Below are 11,510 nucleotides of genomic sequence, written 5' to 3'. Positions count from 1 at the left end.
TAGGTGGGTCTATCTTTTGAGAAGGGGTATGTTAAGTGGGGGGACAGCCCATTTTCTATCAACTCCCTCAACCCCCAGCGTATCCTCTGAGTTCAAGGCCTCAAAGGTACAGTTGAAATCTCCTGCAACCACAATTCTCGCATGAGGCGAGCAACTAGATAGGGCTTGTTCTAGTAACTTGACACTGGGCGATGCAATGCCCCCCTCAGTCCCTATGATATAGACATTGAACAGGTCTAAAATACCCCTCCCCTGGGTCCCATGATGGTGAGTCTCAGAATATTGAGGCTCAGGATTGGCTGCACGATGATTCGGCGGACCTGGGCAATATTCACCAAAATAATCAGTCCGCTTGAAGGGCACCCTCTCCCCATGGTGGTAGCTGGTGAGCAGAAGCAAACATAGCCCGATTTGTATAGTGGGACCACACTCCAAGTCTCCTGGAAGATACAGATTTCAAATACCTCTATCAGTTCATTCCCGTGGGGGAGTAGCAGTTTGTTTTTAACCATGCCACGTTCCATGATGTAATCTTCAGCTGATGGGGGTTTGGGGCCATGGCGAAGTTAAGTTTACTGCTCGATGTTTGTTGGCTGGGCAACTCAAGGGTATAGGGCATTGCAGAGGAATCTGGTGGCATGCAAGGTCCTGCCTCCAGAGTCTTCTGAGCAGTATTGGGGTAATTGCTTGGACCCTTCATCCCTGGGTTATCTATTGGTGGTTTATATTTGTTGGGAGGAGTAGAAATGTTATGAGGGCTACACTTGGTGTTTAGGGGAGTAGTGTTTTGTTCCTTGTGTGGTTGGGATTCATATTGTAGTCAGTTGACTGCTTCTAGGGATGTACCTCCCATTAGGATAGGAGGTGTCCCACCCCCTGTGATTGTTTGTACCTGTCGGAACTGTATGGATGAGGTGACGGGGGCAGGTTCGATACTCTATGCAAGAAGATTTACTGCCAGGTCGGCAGTGGACATAGTGAGTTCAATGCAATCATAGAATTGCGTGGGGGACGAACATCTTTGGGCCCTAATGATGTCCTCGCGTATCACTGAGCGGCAGCCCCTGACATGCCGAATCCAGTGTATGACTCTGTTTGTTAGGGAATCATCACTTTCGGGCCATTATTTGGGGCGAGCCTAGGAACGTTAACCTTAAATAAATTAGAGCCATGCGGCAGGGGGGAAGTGCATGGATAATAGCTCTGCTGGAGAGATTTTGCATGGGTGTGTTCTCAATAGTGTGCTGGAGGGTCGAGCATGATCTGTGGGTGCTCGAGGGGCAGCTGGATTTCGATGATCTTTTGGTGTATTGGTCTTTTAGTTGTATATGTGGTCAATTCGCGAAGCTTGGGGGATGTGATTTGGAGGAGGTATTAGGGGTAAAGGGGCATCACAGCCTGGTATGGCCCTTTCGATGGAAGACATCCTAGTCACCAGATGAAGTTGTTGGCCGTGAAAGGGTGAATGGTTCACCTGCTGTTGTCAAAGTGGGGCCCTGGGTAGTAGGGATTTAACCAGGGCAGTGAGTTTCTCGATCATGTGTCTCATTGTTACTGTCTCAGACATAAGGGTATTAATAAGCTGGGAAGTGTCTTGTGGTGGAGCGATTTGCTCTTCATTACATTCTGTTTGTGGTGTGCTTGATGGCTAGGGCACTTCGTATATGACGTTGCAGGGCGTGACCTCCAATGGTGCAAATCTATTTGTACAAGGGATGGGGGGACCAGTTGAGCACTCATCAATACAGGTGGAGGATTCTGGGGGGTGAATGTCCTTCGCTTGTCCTTCTACTTGTACTAGTGCGGTACTGCTGTGGTCAGAAGTTCCCTTTCGAGAGTGCTTGTGGAACATTAAGGAAATGGTGGGTAGGCGGGAGGGGCTAGTGGGGTTGGGGGTGGGTTGGCCATCGTTGCGGGACGCCGTTGGTTACGCAACTAAGATACCCTTGCACTCACTAATGAGGGTGTCTATTCTGTTGTGTACACAATTGCTAGCTATGTGTTTGTGGGATTTCCTCGTCTTTTTCCCCTTGCCTGCCCCGCTGTTACTACTTCCTGCCCTTATTCCCTCCATAACTTTCCGTTTGCCCATAGTTTGACCAAGTTAAAGTGATTTGAGCAGTTCGCAGACGGCAGCCCACAGAGATGGTTTTAACCCAAGCAACAGTTGATTATGAAGGCTGCGTTTGCTAATTGCCTTGATGGATTAATAGATCTTAAAACCGGGGCAAAAAGTTCAAGTGAATTAGTTGTTTAACAACGTCAATCGCTCTACACAGGTCCTCCTCAAGCGTGGCAAAAGTTAGCACAGTACATTATCCGGTTGAAGGGGGGGGGGGGGGGCTGCAGCGATCAGTAACACAATCCAGGTGTGAAATTAAAGAGGGGTGGCCCTGCCCTGCCTCCTTCTGGCAAGGAAGGGCCCGCCCTTGGCTGGGCTTTGCCTGGGCACGGGCCACGCTTGTCCCATGCTGCGGTAGATGTTGCCGCATTTTAAAGTGCGACGGCAGCAGGCGCAGGCTCCTCCTTCTGGGAGTAAGGTACCCTGGGGCTTGGAGCCCCCCAGCATACAGTATTGGTGGCAGCAGGTAGACAGCGCGCCCCACGGTGTGGTAAATGTTGGCGCTTTTTAAAGCGCGACAGCAGCAGTCGCAGGCTCCTCCCTCCTGGGAGTAAAGTACCCTGGAGCTTGGAGTCCCCCAGCAAACAGTTTTGGTGGCAGCTGGTAGACAGTGTGTCCTCTATATGCTCAAACCCTTTCATTTACTAGCCTAGTTCTTCCCCATCCAACCTGAGCTCAACTTGGTTCATTGAGACTTTCCTATAAACAAATCAAATGGTGATTTTCCAGTTGAGGAATGAGCACACATAGAATACTCCATAATGCGGTCTTGCAAAAATGTTCTCCAATTTTTGTTATTAGCTTTAGTGAAGTGTATGCTTTCTTTTAGTGATATATTCATTCTTTCTACCATACCAATGGTCTCTGGATGATAGAGCTTTTGTATATGTAATCCTACACAATTTAAGGTATGTCTCCATTTCCCATGAGCAAACCTTGGTACCATTATCTAACAAAATGTTTTTAGAATAACTTTCTCTCTTAACATCTCTACCAAATATCTGACTAAGCAAGCAGATGAAACTTCTTGCACATAGTACACCTCAACCCATTTAGAATATAGATCTACCAACACTATCAGGAAAGGTGTGGCATGTTCACCAATCAAAGGTTCCATAATCTCTGTGGCTAACTCTTCCTGTGGATTCTTTCATTGTGATACCATTGGAATTTGTCCAACCTTGAGTATATTTATTCACTATAATTACAGTCTGAACATTCCCTCATTAATACATTCAATTTACAAGTCGACAAATTGCTACCAGAAATAATTTTGAATCCTCTATTTAGTCTTTAAAATGCCCATGTGACCTTCAGAGTCTAGTCTAAGCACTTTACCACGAATACCTTGATGTATGACCAGTCTTGTGCCCCTAAACAATATGTCTTTGTTCACTGCTAGTTAATACTTGATAATTTTCGAGGACTTGTCCACCTCAGATGAATCACCAGACTTTGCAAATTTCAAAACATTTGGTAAAGCAGGATCCTTACTCAGTTCCAACTGCCCTTCATCCTTCTCTATTGCACACAATGTATCTTCACATATATTGTTATCATCCTCAACAAACTCACCCTTATCCCACGAATCATCTGAGCAAGCGGCTGAAAAATTCTGAACATAAGGTATAAAATCCACCAAAAAACAAATTCTGTGAAGCTACCACATTTTCATATAGTCTTCCTTCAAGGGTTTGACTTGTGATCAGTTCATACCATGAGTGAAGTTCCCCAAATTATATTCTTACATTTTCTTAATGCCCAGTTAATTGCTAGTACTTCTCTTTCGACAAAATAATAATTACTTTTTGAGCCCTTCTGGAAGCATGAGCAATTAACTGTTCAGAGCCATGTCTTTTTTTTATAAAATGACAGCGCCTATACCTTTTACACTAGCATCAGTAACAATATTGGCCTCTTAACCAGGAATAAGTACTTGTAATCATGGTGCATTTACTAAATCATCTTTCAGCATAACAAATTCACTCTGGCTTGCATCATTCCTTACAAAATCTATTTTCTTTTCTAGAAGTATTCTTAAATTAGAAGTTTTGTGAGCAGAGTTTTCTCATAAATTTGATATAATAATCGATCATACATAGAACAGATGTTAATTTCTCCTTGTTACAGGGTTTTGTCATGTGGATTATAGCTTTTACCAGGTCCTTCTTTGGAGCAAATAAGATAGCCTGGATAACTAATTATATTTTTTTGTATCCCAAATTGACATTTTTCTTACTTCAAAGTGGGACTAGCATCCATCTACTGCCTTAACACTGTTATCTGATAGAGATTACCAGCCGCAGATCCCTTCACATAGAATTATGGCTGACAGGTCCTTCAGTTTATGTCTGAGGCCTTGTCCTCCTTTGGCGGTGAGCGCCTGCTCCCCCCTGGACATGCGCTCCCGCCTGTGGTTTTCCTACCTGCCATTTGCCGGCGTAGAGGCGACTAGGGCCCAAATTACAGCCTACTCTGCGGTGCCGCAGGCTTCTTTGGCTCTTCCCCCACCTCCTGAGACGTCCGCGGATCCCTTGCCTCGTGCGGGGTCTTCCGTGAAGTCTCCTGTGGCTCCGGCCCTGGCGCCCCTATTTTCTGCTCCAGGTCAGAGGAGGGTGGTGTTGTCGAGGTGCGGTCCATCGGGGCTTCCCTCTTCGGCGCCTAGCGTCCCTGCCTCGCCGCAAATCCCTACGGGGCTCCATGTGGTGTCGCAGGAGACCGCCGGGACTCCGGGCTTGTCCCTGAGTCCCCCTCGGTCCTCTGAGCAGGCAGGTGCCTCACCAGAGGTCGAGCCGGCGATATTTAGGCACCAGGAGCTTTCCTCCCTGGCTCCAGTGGAGTCACGGGTGGAGGCAGGGACCTGGGGTGCTTTCCTGAGTCCCCCTCGGTCCTCGGTGCAGGTGGCTGCCCCGTCTGAGGCCGAGCCGGCACCTTTTTGGTACCACCCCCTCGCTGTTCTGACGTCGACCCTACCCCACCCTCATGGTGAGCAAGTGGTGTTGCAGGAGTCGGGCCGGCGTTATAAGTACCCACTCCAGTGCCGGTTGAAGCCACACAGGTGTCGGTGGCGGACTCCACGGATCCGCGCTGGCATCAGGTTCGGGATTCGTTCCCTGAGGTCCCATCTTCTCCAGAGGTTGGCCATCTGTTGGTGTGTTCTTCCCCAGAGACAGAGTGCCATATTGTTGCTTTTTCACCGGCATCTTCCAGGGAGGGCTCCTCTGCGTCCCCACGGCCTAAATCCTTGAACCTTTCTTCCGTGGCTCGCGGATGGCTTTTTCCCCAGCCGCTCTGCCTTCTGGGGCTCCTAAGGTTCCTCATTCATCTGTGGATCCCCCAATATTCCGGGCTGGCCGCTCCCCCCTGGACATGGAGACAGGAGGCTCAGCCTGCAGCCGTCACCCACTGAGGAATTACTTTCTCCTACGGAGGCTAGTGTTCGGGCCATTTCCACATCTGTTGGTATTCTGCGGATGGGTGAACCTGTCCCCCGTTTCCTATGGACAACCTTTGCCTGTGGTATTGTTTCCTCTGTGCGATGCCCGGTGGTTGGATTCATGGGGGTGTAATGTCTTCGCTTCTTCTAGTGCTTCCTTGCAGATGCTTAACACTTTGAGGCAGATTTACAAGCCCCTTGTGCCACATTTGAGTTATTTTTAATATGGGGAAAATGACGCAAAAGTGGCGCAAAGGGCATGTATATCTGCCCCTTTGTGTGTATTGACCAGGGCTACTTCCAGTCTGTGGGACTCAGTGGAGTCCCTTCGTTCTCACATGAGGGTGCCCATGCTGACCTATGGAGCCATGTGTTGGATGGTAGGGAGTTGGCTGCATTTATTCTTTGTGCAGCCTTGGATGATGCCGATGTTCTAGGCTGTGCTATGGCCACTTCTGTGGCTCTACGTCGCCATGCCTGGCTGCGTGATGCTGTTTTTGCTGAAAATATCAGGGAACGTCTGGTTGATCTACCCTTTGGCGGGGTCCTTCTGTTTAACACTCATGCGACTCCGCCATTCAGCGTCTTCTTGTGGGGCTCCGTCCTCCTCCTCCACCTCAGTAGGTGGTTTTGTTTATCCTCCGGGTCTTAGTAGGAGGTGTTATCCCATGGCTCCTAGAATCTGGTGTTGGGGTGAACGTTAAGTAGAGTCAATGCTAGAGTTACCAAATGTACAGACTTCTTTGAAACAGTTCTTCAGTAAGAGCACCTTAAACTCATGAGCTTAAAATTTGGATCATTTATTGAAAGAAAGTTGTTATTAAAATATCAGTATTCTACTGAGGTCATAATGTACATCATTTCAAAATGATGTACATTATGACCTCAGTAGAATACTGATATTTTTGCAAAGAGTTGGCTGCTTACTAAGCTTTCTGCCGCAGGTTTTCTCATTTGTTCTCTGATGCAGTATTTCTTCACTAACAATGGTTTCCATACTTCTTGGGCCATATCCTACACTACGTGAGGTATGTGTAGCTATTGGATAGCCCTGTCTTACACTGTGGACTCCCCCTTGCGGGTTCCTTGCCCTTCCTGGTGTTGCTGTATGCCGCTGGTGCATTTTCTTGGGCAGCTGTGGCGTTGTGCTGTGGTATTTTTGTCTTTTTCCTGCCGTTTCGCCTGGCCCTCTGATTGGTGTCCTGAAGGGTTATTTTCCCGTGTTGACGACTTGGTTCGTCCTACTTGTTTCTCCTCTTGTTTTCTGGCTGGTTGCTGGTTGGCACCGAGCTGCGCCTGCCGGTTCTTCTGGTCCACGGCCAGGGGCCTTGGAGTGAGGCCTGGCACCCCTGCTTCTGGTTTTTCGGAAGCCTTCTGGGACTATGTTTTTCTCTTCCACCTCCCTTATTACTGAGATGCTGTTCTGTCTGGACTGTTGACTTCCAGCCGTGATGAGTTTGGCCGCCCTCTTCACTGTGTGTGTTCCCGGTGGAGGACTCTTCCCCCAGTTTCTGCTCTTCTTCTAGGAGGCTCTGGGTTGCTCTTCTTCCTTGGTACTCCCCTGCTTTACCTGTACCTGGGGCTTTTGGTGGAGGTCGCTGGTACTTTAGCTGCTTGCCTCCTTTCGCATTGCCTGTACCTGGGGCTTCCGGTGAAGGTCCCTGGTACAATGGCTACTGAACTCCTTTCCTATCGCCTATACCTGGGGCTTCCGTGGAGGTCCCTGGTACATTGGCTGCTGGTCTCCTTTCCTATTGCCTATACCTGGGGCTTCCGATAGAGGTCCCTGGTACATTGGCTGCTGGTCTCCTTTCGTATTGCCTGTACCTGGGGCTTCCGATGGAGGTCCCTGGTACATTGGCTACTGGCCTCCTTTCGTATTGCCCCTGTGGGGCGGTGTTCTCTGCGACCCTGCTGTTCTAGTCTGCTTGGGGGGGGACTGGGCTCTTTCCCCTGTCCCTGTGGCTCAACCCCTGTTGTGGAAGTCTGGGTTATTTCCCTGTCCCGGCGATTGTCCACTGTCGGGGTCTTGGGTTCTCTTAGAGACCCTCCTTCCCCTTGGGTACGGCTAGGGTATCTATTCTACGTTAAGGAATCTGCGCTAGTAGTCTCTATCAGATGTACAAGTTACTTACCTTCGGTAATGATGTATCTGGTAGAGACGATTCTAGCTGCCGATTCCTTCACAACCCGCCCTTCCTCCTCATTCTGCGAGGACCCTCTGGGTCTTCTGCACTCGCCTGCCTCCGGGTGGTTGCCTTTTGCGAGTGTCTTTTCTTACTTCCTTTCTTCGGGGGATGCTCGCCTTGTTGTTGTTCAATTCTTGATTTTATAGGCACTTCTGTGCCCCTGCACCCTGTTCTCCAGTGTGGGGTTCGCTCGTGCTTCTTCTTCACTTTGTTGCTTGCTCTCCTGTCTTTGGCAGTCCTTGGGGTTGAGGTGCCTTTGCGGGTCTCGACTTTGTTGTTCGGGAGACTTTCTCCCTGCTGGTGTTGTCTGAGGTTGAATGGTCATTGGTCTTCGTTCTGACCTTGGTGTGCCTTTCTGTTCCGGGCAGTGGCTGCAGACTTCTTGGTCTGCTGTGTATTTTTCACATGCTTCTGCCCCGGGGAGGCTGTTGTATTTGTTTTCAGGATTGCTTTCCAGTAGCGGTGCCCTGTTCTTTCATTCCAGATCTTGGTGCCTCAGTACCTGGCTATATTCTGGATGGTTCTGTTCATCACCATTGTTTCTTTCTCTTCTGTTGAGCGGGGTTTTTTCGCACACTGTTCCAGTATTCTCACAGTTTTGTTAGTGATGGTTCCGCGTTGTGGCACTGAAAAGTTCTCCAAAGTAAACTGACGTAGGCACGCCGGGTGTGACTTATGTATCCTCGCTGATGTCACCGACGCGGACGACGTCAGGGCGGAGTCACGTGGTGTACACCCCCCCCCCCCGGCGCGCAGGGATGCTGATCCAGTCTCACGCTTGGGGATGATTCTACGTGAAGGAATCTGCGGCTAGAATCGTCTCTACCAGATACATGGTTACCGACCAACTAGCATTTGCTACCTGGAATCCAATTAACAATTTGCACATTACACTCTGAAATACAGAATAAGCAGTTATTAGTCCAAATGTGTAGGGAAATTACCCTTTTTGCATGGATGCCTCCCACTTTTTGCCTGATGTTTGATGCTCCTTGACTAAGTGTACCATGGGTTCTTGATAATCAGGTACCCAAGACATGTGTTCTTTCCTCCAAAACTGTACCTTTGCTCCCACATTAGCACTCCTCTGGCCTACATATAAGTCCCATGTAAAAGGTACCGGGGTACCTAGGTACTTGCATCCAGAGAGTCTCTGAGGGCTTAACCATATATTGTGCCCCCCTCAGAGACTCCTCTCTGGACCCATACACACTGCCAGGGGGAGACCCTAAAACTACAAGTCGACATGGCACACATTCCTGTTGGCACCATGAACTCCCCAGCTCCATGATGGCTTTACTGAAGACTGAGAAGTTTGGTATCAAACTTCTCTGCCCCTTCAACTCACACGTCAGTTTTCTTCTTTTCCGTGTGCAACGCGGAACCGAATCGGATACTCCTGGCCTGTTTCAGGCCTCTCTTTTTCGCCTTGAGCGTTTTTCTTGAGAATAGTGTGCGAATGCCTTCGGGCTTCAAAACGTGCTCGTCTTGTGCATGCCAGATGTCGCCGACGGATCCTCACTCCATCTGCATGTGGTGTTTGGGAGAGCACCATGACTCCACAGACTGTGAGGCGTGTCAACAGCTGAAACCGAAGTCCCGGTGGGATGAAACTCATGTCCAGGTCGGCATCATCACCGTGTCCGTCCCTCGCAACGGTTTCAAGAACCGTGCCTGCGTCTCCAACATCATCCTTCTCCCTGGCCGCAAGAGCATCACTCACCAGTTGGTAAGTGTTGCAGTTTGTCCCCAAGGGCCGGTCCTGACCTGTTGGGGACATGGGTTTTCCACGGGTGGTGCGGCCCCACGCATCGCCAACCTATCCGCTGTTTCCTAGGCGCGGGGGCGACTAGAGCCCAGATGAAAGCCTATGCGGTGGCCTTGCAGTCCTCGTTGGCTCCTCCTCCTCCTCCTGGGACATTTGTGGATCCCTTGCCCTTTGGGGTTGTTCGGGACGGTTTACTAGCCTTGCCCCTTGTTCTGAGCCTGACGTGGACCGGGAGTTTAGTTTTGTGGTGTTGTCAGCAGCTGGCTGCCCCCGCCTGCTCTTCTGTTCTGTGGCCGCCGGCTTTGGCTTGGGCTCTGGTGCTTCTGTCTTGACTTCGAGCTGTGAGGGGCTCGGTTGCCCTCTTCACTGGGTTGTTTCCTGGTGGAGGGCTTTGCTGTACTGCTACACCTTCTCTTTGGAGTCTGTAGGTGGCTCTTCTTCCTCTGCGTTGTCTGTACCTTGGGTCTTCCGGTGGAGGTCCCCGGTACGTTAACTGGGCTTGAGGTGATCTGGCCTCCTTCGTTTTACCCTTGCTTCCCCTGTTGGTGGAGGCTGGGTTGCCTTCTTGTCTTTATGACACATCCCCTGTGGGGCTGGTGTTTCTCCACAATGCTAAGGTTCTCTTCAGCTCAGGGCCTGTGATTCATCCACAGTTGCGGTGGACGGGGCTATTTTTTCCCTGTCCCCGTGATTGGTCCCCTGTTGGGGGTCTTGTGCTCGTCTGAAGCTGGAGAGGTCCTCTCGCAGACCCTACTCCCCTTTGGGTATGGTAGGGTATCTATTCTACGTTAAGTGATCTGCGTCTGGTAGAGATGATTCTAGCCGCAGATTCTTTCACGACCCACCATTCCTCCCCATTCTACGAGGACCCCCTGCTTGGGTTTTCTGCAGTCGCCTTCCTTTGGGTGTCTTGTCTTCTATGGGTGTCCTCTTCCTTTTCTTCTATTTAGGCATCCCTCCGGGTGGTTTCCCTCCAGCTTGAGAGCCTACTTTGGCTCTTTCTCTCTGTTGTTATAGTTCTGATCCCCTCCTGGTCAGGGGGGGATCAGAACTCTATAGGGAGTGACCCCTGACCCTGCTTGCAGGCCAGGTCGCTCTCCTACGGCCGCACAGCTCCACCTGTGTGTCAGCCCCCGCTGCCGCTCCGAGCGTGAGTTCGCTCCTGCTGTGCCCCCTGCTCGCCTCTCTCTGCCTCTGCGCACTTTGATCTGCTTTCAGTTCAGTGCATTTATTTTCCTGTACATAGTGTGTATTTTGTGCATTTTGTAGCGTCAAAGCCTTCGTTTTCTGCCCAGCTTGTTCCCCCTCCCCCCTTTTTCTCTTCTGTACCCCGTTATTCCCGCCGCTGCCCCCCTACGGTCCCGTCACCTCACTGCCCCGCTCCCGCCTCCCAGCTGCTCCTCCCTCCCCGCCTTAAATGGCGGCCGCTGCACGACAGTGGGAGTGACCCTTGACCCTGCTTGCAGGCCAGGTCGCTCCCCTACTGCCGCACAGCTCCACCTGTGTGTCAGCCCCTGCTGCCACTCCAAGGGTGAGTTCGCTCCTGCTGTGCACCCTGCTCGCCTCTGTCTGTCGCTGCAGACTTTGGTCTGCTTACAGTTCTGTGCATTTATTTTCCTGTACTTTGTGTATTTTGTGCATTTTGTAGCGTTACTGCCTTCTTTCTCTGCCCAGCTCGTTCTCCCCCTCCTCCCTTTTTCTCTTCTGTACCCTGTTATTCCCACCGCTGCCCCCCTGCGCCCCCGTCCCCTCGGCACCCCGCTCCCACCTCTCAGCTACTCCTCCCTCCCTCCCTGCTCAAATGGCGGCCGATTTGCGGCTGCGCCACTGGCGCGCCAAAGGCAAGCCCATCTGCACCTGTCCGTGCCTGGACCGCACCCAGCACCAGAAACCCTGGACCCCACATACGCCACGACGCCAGACTCCGATATGACGCCAACACCCTCTACGCTCTCAACACCGGCCGAGACCACCGCTGCTTCCAGGCCACCCGGA

The sequence above is a fragment of the Lissotriton vulgaris genome, chromosome 3_1, assembly GCF_964263255.1.
Source record: "Lissotriton vulgaris chromosome 3_1, aLisVul1.2, whole genome shotgun sequence".
NCBI classification, from domain to species: Eukaryota; Metazoa; Chordata; class Amphibia; order Caudata; family Salamandridae; genus Lissotriton; species Lissotriton vulgaris.
The sequence above is the reverse complement of the archived record's forward strand: the minus strand, read 5'-3'. Positions refer to the sequence as shown.